This window comes from Mastomys coucha, unplaced genomic scaffold, assembly GCF_008632895.1.
Source record: "Mastomys coucha isolate ucsf_1 unplaced genomic scaffold, UCSF_Mcou_1 pScaffold15, whole genome shotgun sequence".
NCBI lineage: Eukaryota > Metazoa > Chordata > Mammalia > Rodentia > Muridae > Mastomys > Mastomys coucha.
In genome coordinates, this window is record NW_022196897.1 from 43,416,629 (window position 1) to 43,435,447 (window position 18,819).

Below are 18,819 nucleotides of genomic sequence, written 5' to 3' on the forward strand. Positions count from 1 at the left end.
AAATATCTACTGAATTTATTTGGTATTGCCCAAATATATATGCATTTAGAGATGAGAATGTGGGTTTAGAATCTTATTCTCCAGGAACACTGATTCTCTCACTCATAATAGCCATTAATTTGTTAGTATCTCATATAGGAATGGTGCCTTGTAAGATTACCCCATCTACTATACGATGTCAGCTTTTATTGTTGTCACTTTGCAATTGTGTTATTATGGTTTTATTTAGATGATGTACTATTAAGACTTCATGGGTGTGGCTCCTTGTCATCTATAGTAGACTACATTTCAAAAGAAATCCTGATTCTCTGGCTTTACTCCACTTCTGTGATGTTTTCTGAGTCATTGGTGTGAAATTTGTATTGTACATGTATCAATTAGGAATAGGAACCCACAGTCCACTGTTTCACATTTGAACCAGTTGTGGATTCCTGTGATTGTTTCTATCTGCTGAAAAAATAAGCCTCTTTTATTTTACCTAAAATATTTTTTTAGTAAAGTTCATCACAAAATTTAATAAGAAAGTTTTATATTAGTTATTTATTTTATTTTTATATGAGTACATTGTAGCTGTCTTCAGACACACCCATAGACAACATCAGATCCCTTTACAGCTGGCTATGAGCCACCATGTGGTTGCTGGGAATTGAACTCAGGTCTTTTAGAGGAGTCAGTGCTTTTAACTGTTGAGCCATCTCTCCAGTCCCAATAAGTTTTTTAATGAGGGGTTAGAGCTAAACTAATCTGTGGGTCTAAGATCAGTATATAGAATTCAGTTGGTCATTGTACAAATCTAAGAAAATAGAAATATTAGGCTCTCCTCTAGGGTCCATAGCCTCATGAGCTATGTTGACAAGGTATATGATGCCCGTAAAGAATTCTCTTTTAGTGGGCTGGCCTTAAGTCCAATTCAGTGGCTGTCGGGTACCCAAAATACAAAAGTGCTGTTATTACACTCTTGTTTCTATCTTGCCATGCCATTCAGTGTTGTGGTGCACAGTTTTTACAACTGTGTAGGACTTTTAATTGATTTTCTTCCTTAACAGTTTGCATTGCACCTGTAGCATGGTGCTCTAATAATAATTCAAATATAAACTTCTATTTCGCTCATGATAGAGTGGTGTATGACTTTGTTTTCAATCCAGTTGTATTAAAATACATTATCATTAGATATAAATACAAACCATTTTCTATGACTTAAAATGTCTTAATTGAAATATAAATTTAAAGAAATGTACTAGGCATGTCACAGAGAGCTTTGGAACTTGGTGTGCTCTGGAGACAAATGACAATTGAAATGTGGGCACTTATGAAAGAGATGAATCTAAGCCCTTTCCAGAAGTACTAAATAACAAGCCAAATTGGGAACCTCATTCTTCCTTTCAGTATCATGTTCTTAAAAGTGTGAAAAAACATAGCTATAAAGCATTTAAAAAAAGAAAAAGAAAAAAACTATAATGTGTGAGTAGAAGGGGTAACAAATATCTAATACGTTGGCAGAAAAATTGACCTGGGCTTAACATCCAGATAATTATGTGGGTGCTGCTTAAGTGCATTCAATGCACTGTCCACGACACCTGCTCCAAAGAAATCATATGTATTTCAAAGCCCTTCTATATTTATCTTAATTATATGATTTAGAATCCAAGATACTCAGGACTTAATAAGTCCCCATGACTTGAAATTTCCCAATTTTCCTCTACAGTGACATTTTAGCTCACTAAACCAACAGTTTCATTTTCTTTCAATCCTGTCTGATAAGGCAAAGTATAAATATCTAAAAGTGAAAATGTTTTTTCCTCCACTTCTTAAAAATCCCTAGCCCATGGATAACTAAAACACATAAAATACAAAATAAAATTTTAAATTAATTTTTAAGCTATAAAATAATGCAGGTTCCTGATTGTTTTATCCCTAAAGGATTTTGTTGTATCGAGACACAATACGGGATACTTTAATGATATACAGGACATATCTCTCTTCCACAGAAGGTGCCTTTTCAGGTCAGCCTGGAAGTCCATTGCCATGGCAATGTGCAGGACTGCCTAGGAAGCTACCTGAGCTCATACCTGGCCTTGTACAACAAAGATCGTTAATCTCCAGGTCTCCAGATCTGGTTCTTTTGAAGAGCTGTAAATACACCTACTGTGTTAGCCTTTCCTAAGCTATTTTGAAAAAAGTCCTACCCACAGTGTTCTAGCAGATCAAACAGCCCGAGCTGATGAAGCCCGAGTGTAGAGTTTACCCTCCTGCCACTCAGGAACATCCCACTGGAATGCTTTGCTGTCTCTTTCAAAGACTAGTTTTTAAAAGCAATTGCGTATCTGTCTGTAAATATATTACATGTAATATTTATTCGTCAAAATAACTTCATCCTTCATGTCACATATTTTATGGTCAATTTGGAAATCAAAATCTGAATTTTGTTTTCAAATAAATAACATCACCCAAACTGTTTTTGTAATTTCAAAAATTTTGGTTTCTGAATATCTATTCCAAGGAATAAGACAGAAGAGTCCAAGCTATTGGTGGTTTCTTTTGTTCTATACAAAATTATCAAGGCATGTCACATATTGAAAAGAGATTTTAACTTCAAAATGCCACCAGTGGGCACACCTTGCTCCTACTTCAATACATATGTCACATATTGACATTTCTGGGGTTTTGTACAGTATAATATCTTGATCCTATGCATGTTTAGTCATTCCTTAGGGACCTCCAAAACAGGACAATGCAAATATCCATGTGGCTTCATTACCCTCAGCAGACAATGAAGGAATGATTGTGGTTGAAGTCTGGAGAACTCTCCTATGAGTCTGTTGATTTTGTCCTTACTTTACAACTTAAGTTGATTTATTTAAATAGGCAAAGACTGGTGTCCTTTAAAAGTGCAGAGATCAGAGCATTATGGAAACGGAATAGCTGCAATAATGTCCTAAGGTAGATTAGCTTGAGAAGAAAAATAAACAAAATGTGACTTTCTGTCCCAGAAGTGATCAGATTCAGGATGAAATGTTTGGAAATATTTAAGAAATGGTCTCTGCTATGCTGGAACTAGTAAATAATTAGTTGGGTTTGAAGAGGCTGCTTTATAAAATTTGTCATCGACATACATGTTAAACAGCATCTAATCATTTGATTTTCTCAGACGCTTACAGCTCTATTACTTTAAAAAAAATATGTCCTGTAATGAGGCTGACAAAGAAGCTGACTCTCTCTGAGACTATGTCAATGGGAGCACCATGGCCAGAATCTGCAGACAGCACTTGCTCAGAGTAGAACCAAACACTGTTAGAATCAGCAATATAATGAGTACGAAGATGAGAAGCTTCAAACTCTGAGGATGGAAAGAAGTTAAAACATGCTTTTAATACCGAAAAGAATTAACAGTAGGCTAGAGATTAAAATTCTGTGAGAGTCTAAACAGACTTGTAAGGTCAAACAATGTAGGGAATTACAACTGTGTTAGATTACTTTATTTTTTATTACTGAATTAGATTACTTTATTTTTTTATTACTCCTTTTAATTATTTCACAATCCACTCATTACCCCCGTCCCATCTAATCTCCCATAGCTCTTCATCCCATTCTTCCTCCTCCTGTCTCCATGAGGATGTCTGTCCTTCCCATCCCTTCAGGCCTCCCCACTCCCTGTGGCCTCAATTCTCACAAAGCTTAGGTGCATCTTCTCACACTGAGGCCAGACCAGGCAGTCCTCTGCTGTACAGGTATCTGGGAGCCTTGGATCAGCTCATATATGCTGCATGGTTGCTGGCTCCATGCCTGAAAGAACACAAGGGTCTAGATTAGTTGAGACTGCTGGTCTTCCTATGGGGTTGCCCTCCTCCTCAGCTTCTTACAGCCTTTCCCTAACTCAACCACAGGAGTCCTCAACTTCAGTCAAATGGTCGAGTGCAAGTATCTGCATCTGTTTCAGAAAGCTGCTTGATGGCCCTCTCAGCCTATCAGTAATTGTATCAGTAATAGTATCAGGCCTTGGAGCATCCCGTTGAGATGATCCCAAGTTTGTCCACTCACTGAACCTTTTTACCTTCAGTATCTTCTCCATTTTTGTCCTTGCATTAATTTAGACATACTCAATAAGATAGATAAATCAACAACCTACAGATTTGGAAAAAATCTTCACTAACCCCACCTCTTATAGATAGCTAATATCCAAAATATGCAAAGAACTCAAGAAGCTAGCCTTCAAAAAACCAAATGACCTAATCAAAAAATGGAGTATAGACCTAAACAGGGAATTCACAACAGAGGAATCACGAACAACAGAGAAGCAGTTAAAGAAATATTCAAAGTCCTTAGTAATCAGGGAAAAGCAAATCAAAACAACCCTGAGATTCCACTTTACATCAATCAGAATAGCTAAGATCAAAAACTCAGGTGACAGCACATGTTGGTGAGAATATGAAGAAAGAGGAACATTCCTCCATTGCTGATGGGATTGCAAACTGGTACAACAACTTTGGAAATCAATCTAGAGTTTCCTCAGAAAATAGGAAATAGATCTATCTGAAGACACAGCTATAACAGTCTTGGGCATATACCCAAAAGATGTCCCACCATATCACAGGGGCACATGTTCTACTATGTTCATAGTGGACATAAGTGATAGCCATAAGCTGGAAACAACCCAGATGTCTCACAACAGAGGAATGGATACAGAAAATCATTTACACAGTGGAATACTACTTAGCTGTTAAGAACGAGGACATCATAAGTTTTGCAGGCGATAATGGAACTAGAAAATATCATCCTGAGTGAGGTAACTCACATCCGAAAGGACATGTACTGACTAATAAATTAACGTTAGCCCAAAAAGTACACAATACCTAGGATACAATCCACAGAACTCAAGAAGGTTAACCAGCAGAAGGGCCCACCCACATGAGGATGCTTCAGTTCCACTTGGGAGGGAAAAGAAAGCAATCAAGGAAGGTAGAGGGAGGGAGAACCTGGGTGAGAGAGGGGGTGAGAAGGGGAAAGTGGAACATGATTAGGTATTGGGGGTGGGGAGGAAGCGATTTATTTTATGAATTTTTTCTCCTACCTTGAATTTTGTAACACAGGTGCACCTTTCCAATCCTTGTATAATCCTAGGCCCTGGTAAGTGACATTCTGAAATCTTCTTGAGTTTGAGTATTTTTAGGTATTACATATAAGAATGTTTTGCTATATTTATCTTTGTTATTTTGTATTTATTTCATTTAATATCTTCCAGAGTTTTTCACTTTACAAATGACAAGTTCTTCTTCTACAAGTCTGAATAATGTTATATTGTTATTTATGTACCATTTTTCCTTATTTATTCATCTGACAATCAATATTTATGTTGCTTCCATATTTTGTCTACTGTGAATATAGCTGAGAGGAACATGAACATGACTTGGGAATAGTTATTAGACATATTGTTTTCTCTCATGTGGTATTTTTATCTTTCTTCTTGAGTCAGTTTCATACTGTCTTGGAAATTTGCTCTAAACAATTTGCATCCTGTTAATTTGGCACAGAACTTCCTTTGATCAATGTCTTCATACCTTGCTTGTCACATGCAGTTCTGAAAGTAGTTTTTCTACTGGGAATGAATGAATGATGTCATACAAGGGTTTATTTTGTATTTCTTGGAAGAATAGATAAGTCATACTTTTCCATACAGCTATTAGCTATCTGTATAGATTTTAAGCATGTTGATTCCAATCAATTGTTAATTTTAAAAAATTCAGTTATTTGTTTTCTGGCAACTGGTTATTTTAGTTACCCTTATACTTTAGGTATTAATTTTCTACCTAGTTTATAAATGACAAATGTATTCTTTCAACTCTTAAATTGACTTTTCACTCTGTAGGTGGTTTCCTTTCCTACATAGAAGATTTTAAAAATCTTCTGTTCTGATAGGTGTGGGTTTTTTTTGGAGCTTTGTGTGATAGACTAACTCTAAAACATAATCATGTATCTAGGTAACAGCAAATGAGATTTTTAGAGACATGTCTTATAGCATGCTTCTTAATAGAAAAAAATGGATAAGGTGACTTCACTGAAACTAAATTTCAGCTCAGTGAAAGAATATGTCAAGACAATATTATGAGACAAACTGTGAAAAATATTTGCAAAAAAATATTGTGCTAAAAGATTTCTACAAAATACATGAAAACAGTTTTTATGAATGAAGGTATTATACATAGAAAATTGGTAGTTAAAGAATGACAATTAATGGTGATACTAAGGAAATGTAAACTAAAATTATCCTGAGTTATTACTATACATGTATCACTGTCCAGCATCCAAGCCGTGGGCTGCCATGAGTGCTACTAGGAAGGAAAGTAACTGCAATGGCCATTGACAGCTGGTGGGAAAGAAAAATGATCAGTCATTTTGACAGGATATTTTTGGCAGTTTTTATATGTAGGTAAAAATCTCCTTACAATAGGATTCAGGAGTTATTCTTACAAATTCTGTTTATTTATGAAATGATCTATAGAAATTTATAGGAGCTTTATTTGTAATTACAAAAACCTTGAAGCAACTGCTGCCTTTTAGTAGATGCATGCACAGACAAATTGTGGTGTGTGCAGATATTCTATCTGCCATGCAATGCTAAGAAATGTGTTATCAAGACATGAACAGACATAGAGAGACCTGAAGAGAGAAGGATCTAATACATAAAGGCATCATATTGTATGATGGCAACTTCATGACATTCTAGAAAAAGCAAAACAGGGACAGTGAAAAGATCAGTGCTTGCCAGAAGCTACATGGTGGAAGGATGGACCAGAAGAGCACAGATGATCTTTAAGGCAGCACAATGACTCTGTGTGACCTCGTAGTGGTACATGCATGTCATTACATATTTGTCAATACCTGTAGACTCTCCTGCAGCAAGTGCAGCAAGAGTGAACTCTAATGTAAACTTTGGAATTTGAGTGGCAACAATGGGTGAACAAAGGCCTGTTAACCTTTATAATTATTTGCTGGATTCTGTTTTGTCAATGGTACAAAAATCTGTGCATCAGTGTGTGCAAATAGGATACTGTAACGTTCCCTAATTTCTGTTCTGGTTTAAGGTACATGTTCTAAAAACAGCTCATTTCTTAAAAAAAAAAAAAAGAAAGAAAATAAACAACAAAACAAAAACAAAAACAAACAAAAAACCAGCATGTTCCTGGTGCTCCATTCTTGTAAATATGACTAAATACTCCTGTACTGATTCTCCAACTCCCAAATATCACAGTTACTCCTATAATAACTGGAAAGCACTGTATTTTCATGTTGGACTCCGCTTTCAGATAGTCCACAATGGCTGTATCAGTAAAGAATATTGCAGGACATATATAGTGCAGTCAAAGGGGAAATATAGAGTTATGTTAAGTGTTGGGAGTATTTACAAAATTTTGGTCATGTTTAAGAAAATCAAACCCACCAGCTTTCGTGTGTTGATTTTCTTTGAAAATGGAAGAAGCCGAAACATTAGCTAAAGCAGAAGGTTTTATCATGTTTTGGGAGAACTAAGCTACCAAATCCAACTTTAATGACTGTTGTTTTGTGATAAAGGATCAGTATTGACCCACCTGTTTTATATGCTTTTAAAGTGCCTTAATAAAACATTAAAAAGCAAAGAAGAGAAAAAAAGAGAAAAGAAAGGAAGAAAAAAGAAAATCAAGAAAGGAAAAATGATGCCCTACAGAGATCTAAAAGAGTAGAAATTCATAGTATATTCACATCTGCCTCAAAGAGAAAAAGAAGTGTTTGCTTTATAAGAACACAGTATAAAGTCCACAACAATAGTAGAGACATGATTACCTGGCTCTACTGGCAAAATATAACAGGATAAATTACCTATTTCTTTCTCTTTTCACCTTCCAGTACCTTCCTGGTCTCTCCAAAATTCACATGCTTCCTAACACCAAAGGATTTTGCATGGTCTAATCCATATCTTCTCCCCCAGTGTTTCCTGACCATGTGGAAACATGGACAACGTGCCACTCAGAGAAAATGTGAATGAAGCCCAACACATTTTGGATGGCATAATCATCCTTCTAATGCCAACAGCCAGGAAGTCCTTCAGTTTAAGCCTATCCCCAGTCTAGTGCTTATTGTTATTTTTATCTCTAAGTAGTTCAGTATTTAAGCTTTATCTCATGTCAGTCTCTTCCTAGGCCTGTTCATAACTATGTCTGATATCTCCAAACAGTTACCTAAATAACTTAAGGTTTAAAATTTAAAAGTGGGAGCATAGTTGGGCCCGGAGTATACATTTACAAATGATCTCTATAGTTTATGTTTTGCATTTTCAGGATGAAATAAAAATAAGAGAAATGTCAACAACACATTGCTGAATCTGGTACCTATTCCAAATAAAATGAAAATAGAGAAAGTATTTATAACAAATTGCTTAATTGATGCCTTTTGACACCATTGGCTTAATATCTTGTTGTTTTCTTTAATTCCTCCTCCATGTATCTCCATCAGCAGTAAGTTCCTTAAAGCCTCTACCAGCCAGTCTTTAGATCTTGGAACGGTTGGTTTTTTGCCTTTATTAATATCTTTGCTCACCTGAGCTAAGTCACTTAAGTCACATTTACTCTTAAGATGTTAGTTGTAATAGGAGTTTTTCCTCCCTCTTGAGTAAGTCAGGCTGGTTGTCAGAATCTTATATATTTCTCTGTAATCCTCTTTCCAAACACACTAATAAAGACTTGAGATGATTATCTGTCTGTAGATTCATGTATTACTATGCTATCAAAGTAATATATTAAGATTTTTGTATTTTAGTCTAAAAAGAAACAGGCCTGAGGTTTAATATGTTGAGCTATAGAATTAAAATTCATCCTTAATGAAGGACTGGGATGATATAAAAATATTTTCAAGGTTCTGTCTATCTTCCTGGATGCCCATTGCTTTTAATGAAATTACTGGCTAGAAGCTCCTTAGTCAACTCCAGAATTTTTCACATCAAGTAGAAAAGTGAGAATAATTTCTTGGCCAAGAAAACAGAGGTATATGTGCAAATGTAGAGTATATGAAGACTTGTTATGTTTCTTTTACTCATTATCATAAACTTGGTAATTTAATCCAGCCTATAATTTCTCTACAAATTCAAAGACTCAAAGTCTGAAATTTATTAAATGAAGTCAAAATTAAAGTGACAATGGAGCTGTGGTCTCCACACATGCTCCATGTGTATCTTCTCCTTTATCAGGTCTGGTACTATGTCATCACACAGTGCTTGGCCTGTCCTCCATCTTCAAGGACAGCTTAAACATGACATTCTCTAGTTTCAGAATATCCCTTTGTTTCTTCTCAGAAACATATTTTTGGTGTTCTTACAAGGACTACACAGTCATCTCACTCTGCTTATGGAATTATTTCTCCAAATATTTTTTCATTTAAAGTAAAACTCACACTTGAGTCCTTAGAAAGCATCGATGTGTTTATTATGCCCACTATACTCATTAATCAAAGTATAGAGACTTTTGCTCAGACTAAAAAGAAACTGTATAAAAAGGATGTATATAGATCACTGTTTCCTACATTTTCAGTTTCTTGTGTATGCTAATAGTCATTCATTTCAAAGTTAGAACACAATTGTGTATCCCTAATGCATCTCAGAGAACTAACTATATTTGTAGAGTAGAAGGTTAAAAGCATTAAAGAAAACACATTACTCCAAAGTAATAAAATATTTTCACCAAGATCACACAGCAACAACAAGAATAATGAGATCAATTTATTCACAAAACATGATTATCAATACTCTCCTGGGCAGTATTTTTTATCCACCCAAATACTAGGGTGTTGGTTATTTTATATATATTGTATTTCACCAAAAATTTTAGAAATACTTTTTCTATCAAATTATTTTCTTCAAACAAAGAAAAGAAAATTCTATGTGATTGTACTAATAGTCAAAGATAAAACAGAAAAATGCTTTTGAAGAAAACATATATGTTTTCCTAATTAAGTGGATAATTGGCTTAATTCTCCACTTCATTTAACTAGAGAAGAATTAGCCTAAAACCAAAATGTTGCCAATTAAATGGCTCAACTAATGAAACTTAGAATTGTAATTCCCAGAAGCTTAGAGGACACATATGTAGCAATCTGCTTACCTTGCCTTTTAAATTCTTGTCTTGTTTATGTATTCTATTATAATTAATAATAATAATAATAATAATAATAATAATAATAATTAATAATAATATTTTTTTTGGTTTTTCAAGACTAGGTTTTTCTGTGTAGCCCTGGCTGTCCTAGAATTCACTCTGTAGACCAGGCTGTAGCCCTGGCTGTCCTAGAATTCACTCTGTAGACCAGGCTGGCCTAGAACTCAGAAATCAGCCTTCCTCTGCTTCCTAAATTCTGGGATTAAAGACATGGGCCACTGTTGGGAACCATGAGAGCCCTGAGATAAACATCCTTCCCCAGCTAATTGAGAACCCTGAGATTAACATCCTGCCTGAGAATCACAAGGATCCGGCTTGGCCCTGGGAAAAGAACATTCACGGAAATCTACTCCCTCCCCACCTGTCATCCACCCCCTCCTCACCTGTCACCCCGGAGCTCAACCCCAGAAGATTTTGTAAACTTCCTTCTCCCTCCTTCCTCTCCCCCTCCCTCCAAGATTTTTGCTTTAAATATGCTCTCCTCAACCAAGTAAACAGCTCTTGACAAGCAATGCTTCCTTGAGTCCTGTAGTCTCTCGCCCATTCTTTATTCACAGGTTGTGACCCTCCTCGTTCCCCCAAATAACGTGACCTGCAGGCCAGGTCAGGCCACCAGTGCTCAGCTTTTTTTTTTTTTTCATTTTGTTTTTTAAAGTTAGCCTGGAAGAATCTTCTCCCTTTAACATGCATGGCAAATACCATACAGCTCTTAATTACATGTAATTTTTATAATTTTCACATTATTGATTACTAAATAAGTTTCCAAAAAGATGATCATTAAAGTATTTCAAACTAATCACCCTCATCAAGAAAACTTCTCAGAGATTATTACAGAAAACCAAAAGCAATAAAAATGTAGAGTTGTGGAGTCCAGTCTCAATGAATATATCAAGAAAATAATCCTAAATCTATGCATCTATGGCTCAAGGAATATTGGGAGGAGGTTTCACAAAGATTGTAAATGATAGCATATGAGGGACTTTGATGCAAAATTGTATTTCCTACCAATGTCAGAAGCTACACCTATAAGGCCTCACCAAAAGGACTGCCTAAAAACGAAGTAAACAAGGATAACACTGATAGACAAGCTAAAGTAAATTGGAATAAGCTCATAATCCTCAACCCTACACAAACAACTATGGGAAACTGAGGAATGTTGAGAGTAAGAGAAATAATCTTTCCCAGAGACAAGCACAAAAGCTTATCCATTACCATATGGTCAATCCTGAAAACATGTTTCAAATAATATTATGAAGACAGAACAGGTTGTTATTTATGAATATATATATGTAATATATATATTAGATATATATTATATATACAATTAATGAAAAAGAAGGGATGTGTTTACAAGTGAGAAAGAGGGACTTCATGGTATCGTTTGGAGGGAAAAAGGTAAAGGGAATTATGATGTTATATTAAAATCTCAAAAACTAATAGATTAAAAAAGAACAGAAGACAGACTTGAAGTCCACCTTACTAGAGTGTATCTTTTGTTAATTCTAAGTCAAAAGTATATTTTATATAATGATTCAAATCCAAGAGAAATATTGAGAATAATCTATCAAACGTGAAAACCAACTGAAAGAAGCAAATAGAAATCTATGTAAATTGGTTTCATTTACCCCAGAGTGGAAAACCATTTTCAAACAATAATTTTTTAAAAATAAAAACTTAACAATATATAATTTAAGGTAAATCAACAGTAATCAAAAAAAAAAGAAAAGAAAAAGAAAATTCCTCAAAGAAATTCTAAATAAGATCAATGCCTAAAGTAAAGGTTAGAATGTATATGGAGTATATAATTGTTAAATTTATAGAATAATTAGCAAGTATTAAGATTTTCAGTGCAGGGTAGAACACATAAAACCCTAAGGAGATATATAAACATTGTTATTTTGAATATGGTGAAAAATAAAAATGAGAATTCATAATATATATTTTATTGTGAAACCAGTGAAATAAATAACATTATTCACTGTGGGGAGTGGGAGTAAGGGAAAGAGAGGTAGGGGTGGATTATAAAACTAAGGATGTACAAAAATATATTATGAAACCTCCTTATGTATATTCAAAAGATACATTTTTTAAAAAATATAATCTGAACAGTGTCACTCCACATGAGTGAACAATGCTACCCTCAGAAAACATTGATTATTAAATAAAATTTTTAATACAAGAGTAGAATACCTCCCTATGACCTATGGATGACAAGGTCACAGATGTTAGTCAGAACACAAAGGTTCTTCCCATAGCGCTTGCAGAACAACCCTAACTATATGATAAGCTCTTATCGACAAGGATGCCACCACTTTGGATGAAGGGCATAGAGAAATCTCCTGTCCAAGAAGCTCTCCCAGGTAGGTAGCTTTCCTTGTCTTGATACAATTCTGACCTACTAGGCTAGATATTCCCAGTTATACAATAGTGGGAAAACTGCTTATGGGAGTAGCCAGTTCCACTCTTGACTGCATTTGAGGTCTGCATTACAGGAAAAAATTCATGCTTGATCCTATAATCATGATAAAATGCATATTTTGAAAATAATTATGTTATCAAACTGCCTTCTAAGTATTTACATCTTTCTCCATAAAAGCTTTTTTATTGATGTGGGTGATGGTCAATACAAAGATTCCTCACTGTTTAAAGTACTGAGAATATGTAACTACAAGCTCTCAGCTATCTATGAGACATCTGCATAACCCCTACCCATCTCAGGGCTCAGGAAGAACATTAAAGAGGATGCATAAAAAAAGTCAGACTGGAGGGATAAAAGATGGGGAGGACATCTATGAAACTCTGTCCTCTATTCAGCCTATGGCTGTTGCACTCATGTGCTCACAGAAACTATGATGAACTGCATAGGACCTGGAAAAAAACAAGCCAGCTAATAATTCTAGTATAGAGCAAGGAGTAACTTCAAAATACCCAGCAGTATTACCTAGTAACATACTCAGTTGTATCTCTATCAGGGAGGGTATTGGCAATTGATGGATGCTGGGAAGGGAGAGTCATATTTTTCTTCTTGAAGTGACCATTGTCAGGTTGTTGATGTCAATGTCAATAACACCATATTCCTGAGCACTGGATTAGTAGATTATAAAATAGAGTAAAAGGAAAGAAAAAAATGCTGCTGCTGATGGTGATGAGGAGGAGGAGGAGGAGGAGAAGCAGGAGGAAAAGGAAGAAATTAAGCTGAAATGAGTGACAGTATGCCACGAGAAGATAGAAGGAGAAAATAGATGCATGATATTATTAAGATCCTTTGTACACATGTTTGGCATTGTTTTAAAAAAATACATTTTAATAAGAAAGAAATATAAACCCCAAAGTGATGGTGACTGTATCTAATCCCAGCATTCCAGAGCTGGAAGCAGGTAGAATCATTAGTTCATTAAAGATTTTTTATTCCTGTATTAAAATGTGAATTTTGACTTGAAATGAGTAATACAATGTAATTAAATCATTTGATACATACAATCAAGTTCATAATGATATTTGTGTTTATTTGTCATAAAGAATTTTCAGTTCATCAATTTACTACTTAAAATTATCAAATCAAGGGGAGGGGTCAGAATTTTTCTTGCTGTTCCTGGATGAGCTCTCTTAAGCTTAACTCCATCTTTATTGAGGTTAAGAGCATATTTTATCCATGAACATAGCTAATAATGGGTACTGCATAACAGAAAAGCATGATTTCTTTCAATCAAATTAAAGACTAAACCTTATTAAGGCTCATCCATGAGTGTTGGGCATCTTCATACATCAGTGTTGTATACCAAGGAGCAGACTGATTCTAACGACCTACAGAGCAGCCTCATTTACAAAGGAAGCTTTGTATACACTTACAAGTATAAAATATGACATGACTAACCCAATTATGCAGTTTCAAGAACTGTCAATTTACCAACAATCATTCCCACAAATGATCTGACCTAATTTCCTCTTTATACTAGTTGAAATTCAGACAATTGCCAAATTCTCTCTTATTCCATCTGTATAATTTTAGTATCTCTCTAAATTATAAGCATTCATTTTAATTTTATAATAAAAACTTAACTAAAAATATATATGCATCAATGTAAAGAAATCATATTCATAATGCCATTTTCAAATTAAAGATAATATATTCTTTATCAAAATCAGGTGCATTTACTCACATAGATTACTCTTGAAAAAGTATTTGTTATTATTCAAATAACTGTCTTACACCATGGGATCCACCTAAGGTTTCCTTCCAGGTGTTTCTGCTGCATGCTTCCTCTCTAATTGGTTACTCCCTTGTTATAGTTTTCTGTGGTCTGGATATTTTGAGTTTATCTTATTGGTTTGTTTAACTCTCTTGCCATGCATTAGGTAAGAAAGTTTGATAAGTTTTAAGTTTGGATTTTTATAAAGATAATTTTAATAGATTGTGTATCCATTGTGAAGTAGACAGTGTCTGGACACTGGTTCTTTTAACCAGGTAACATTGATTACTACAACGTAGGTGCAATAATTCATTAGACATAACAAAGCATTTGTATTTTCTATCTCAAATTCCTCTGCATTTAAAAATCTAAAAAGCTTTTATAAAGACAAATGTCCACTATTTGTTTATATTGAAGTACTGATCATACATAATTGTAGGTAAAGTAGTTACAGTATTGTTAAATATGCAAAATCTATGAATATTTATGTATAAGCCCAGATGCTCTTATAAAAACAACAATTAGTAAATAATGTTAATAGGTTGATAAACTGTCCCATCTTTTCTCTTTCTATTCTTCCACTCTACATAATGTGTGCACTTCTACATTGTATTTTAATATGCTCACTTTAACTTAATTAGATGCAACATTTAAGATATATGTATACATACACAAATACTAATTAAGATGATATCATGCTATATACATGTATACATACTGTATTATATGTTATGCACATATTTTCTTTGTATATAGCATACTATGTTTTTCCTTGAAATGTATGTATATATTACCTTATATTCCATTTACAATTTGTTGAATTTTATCATGTGAATTATTTAAAAATTTTTATATAGACATTAAGTGTTTTGATCATTTGTTACAAATAATATGATGCATCATTTTCATGTTTTTATTAATTTATTTTTTAATATTTTAAAATTAGTAAAAGTATGGATACTAGGCAAACATACATTGTAATGTTAAAGTACAAAACAAAACATTTAAATTGAAATAGAACCTATTCAAATTTCTAAATAAAATTGTAAGTTCGGTAGTAAATACAGTTCAGACAACAAAATCCAAATGTGAGAAGTTCTGCATGGAAAATATTTACTATGTAAAAAAATTGTTAATAGAAAAGAAGAGGTCACATGTTTCAAAGAATTTAAGAGCCTTCATTTACTAAGGTTCTTTTTCCAAAACTGTGCTAAAATACTACTTACATAAAAATAAACACATTTAAATACAGGCCAGTACATTAAATTATGTTAAATAACTTATTTTCTAATTTAAAAAATTGCAACTTCTGGGAATGCATATTAAAATATATAGGAAGAAATTATTCATTTGGGAAATACTTTAAAATGCATCAAAATTGGCAAAATATAATATTGTTGGTTAATAATCTGTAAGTTGGTATTAAAGTATGCAAAGATAAGCTGTTTGGCGTGTTCTTTTGAAGTGTTACAAAATAATATAAAACTAAGTTTACAAAGCATATAGTTCAAGCTGGGTTATAAAACTTCATCATTAGTCCAACTATAAATGAGATTCTAACATATTTGTGGGGTGTAAAATGTATCCAGGATCCCAGTAATATCAAGTCTTCACTGCTAAAAATTTAACATAATATCAGATTTGTTCAGCTCTCATTATTGTCAATGACGATCCCTGGGAATGGAAATGTCTTTCAGATGACAATCCTTTGTTGGTCTCAGTTTAATCTCTCATGGACATACTTAACAAAAGTGTATACAGTTTTCTAACAGTGAGGTTGTTTCATAGTCTTGTCATTTCATGAGTAATTTTAATGCATACATCTATAGCCCTGGAAGCTGCAAACATTTTCAGAGTGATGGGAAATGAGAGCAGAACACCAATTCTGAGCACTTTCAGCACTCTTAAAGAGTTTAGCTTCTCCACCGTGTTCATGCTTCTTTATGAAATGTTGCCTTCTCTGTTATTACTGTTCTTGTTTTTCCATGCCATTCATAATAACCTAAAGAGCTTAAAACAGGGTAAAGAATTACTTTGATGGGTACATCAGGTAAAATGAATACATGCCCCCTTTCTGTTAATTTCCTATAATGAAAACAGCTACCATAGCAAACAACTTGTAATGGGAACTGATTAATCGACATACCAGTAAATAAGACACTGCTTATCACCTATACTCCAAAACACATCTATTCTCATGTTTTTGTCTTAACAATACAATGGCTTGATAATTTCTCTTGTTTTCTAGCACATCCAACTATACTTATCTTTCTGTGTTACATAACATGCAGATACTGCCAAGATAAATTCCGTGTAGTGTCAGTTCAGCCCAAATATTGTTAAACAAACCTTTGAAAAGCTGAGCTGTTGCATCTACCAAATGTGTCAATAGATTGAAATATCAGTTTCAGCAGACATATGTTTTCTATCTTTACAAATAATTGTGGGGGAGTTTAGAATTAGCATAGTTCTAATTTAAACTTAAATATTAGTAGCTTATTACAAATTCAAATGAAGAACTAGACGGATAGTTTTCTGATATGGCAAGAGTACTAACATTATATGGTTGTCATTATTTGCTTTTTAAAATGACATGGTCTACCTCACATTTTTAAGTATTTTTATTTGGTTCTTTCCCTTGACAGTGAGAGAATGTAAATATTTTAAACATTGAATCCATTCCTCAGACATAATATATTCCTTTGGATTTCCAGTATCTGGAGTTCAAAGTGAACCCAATATAAAAGGTACATAATAAACCACCACTAAAAGATAGGTGCCTTCATGTAATTATTTGCACATTGCAATTCTGTGAAATGGTGTTCATGCAGAGCTAAGAAGGTGTGGTATATTTATTAGTAACAATATATATCCCTTGAAAGCAGAGAATGGCATATCTAAACATCTTTAAATTTGTCCAGCTGCCTGTTTAGGCGCACATTAGTTAATAATAACATTGTTACTAATCATTGATTGCTTGTAGAAGCAGACTAGATGCACTTTGGTCAAGCTTAAACTTTAGGGGTTTCTTTTAATTGTTTTATTTCATTTTTTAAAACAGTTGCAAATTTTTCATGCCTGTAAGAAGGCAGGCAGTGTATATTTGTTGAAACAGTTTCAATAACGCTACTAGAATGTAAATGCTGTGAAGACAGAAATTACCCCCATCCTTATAGCTATGGATTTTAAAGTACATAACGGTTCATACATTGCGGTTTATTTGACATAATAAACACTATTTCTGCTATAAATTGGTGTCTCAGCTGCATATTGTAACTTGGAGTAGACCATTGAGCCGTCCTCTTAAATATTATGACATGAAGAAAATCACGTTGTGCTTTAACCTATCAACAAAGGAGCAAAGCAATTACAGAGCTAAACAGAGTCCGGGAAGACCCAATAAAGAAAAATCCAAGAAAATTTGGTGAAAATTCTTAAGGGGCCTTCCAATGTTTAATTTAGGCCTGAGGCATGATTAATATTCTGATTCTAATTCAAAAGACTGAACCACAAAGGTACATCTTTTGGGTGTTTTTAATAAGCACGCCACAGCACTCTGTGAATTAACAGCTGGTCTGACTCGTATTTTACTTCTCCTTTGCTTACTCAAGTGAAGCAGTTAATATTAGTATAATCATCAAACTAACACTAGTCCGGCAAAGGGACAGAATTTTTTTTTCTAGTCTTGTGATGTAGAATACAAATTTTAAAATAGAAAAACAATCCATAGCTGCATTTATATTATTCAAATTGTTATTTTAGATTCAATGCCCACCAGAGTGCCTTTTTTTAAAATAAATTAGCATCTTAAAAACTTCTCAATTAGAAAAAATAAAATAGCATACTTTTTATACAGTTTCTAAGGATAAGCAAACTACCAAATACAGAGATGATTTAAACTGGAAGAAGTTTGGGAGTAGTATTGACAATATTATAATTAAAAGTTGATAAACATTATTAATATAATTGATAAAACGCAGTTCAGTTCATAGTCTTTCCTCAAAAATATGTATGAACTATAGTATATATTACATATATGTATGAAAAGCTATATTCTCATAATCAATGAAGAATAATATGTCAACATTCAGCATTAATTTTCCTAGACTGGATACTTGGGAATAAGATTTTAAGATAATTTGCTTTGTAATATTTTGGCATCCTCACTGAGATTCATAATAAGCATCAGTTTTAGTATTCATTGAAAGGAGAGATTTTCATTTCTTTGATTTTTCCATTGTAGAGAAACTATGCTTGAACCAAACCTTGCAACGTAACATTTCTTATGACTTTAGGCATACCATATTAATTTTCATGACAAACTTCATGTAGAAATGTTCATTTTGTGTGTTCTTAAAATGTCATTTTAAAAAATGACATCTTAAAGTGTCTAGGATTTTTTGGTTTGATTTGGATTAAATCAGTTTAGTTTGGATAGGTTTGGTTTGGTT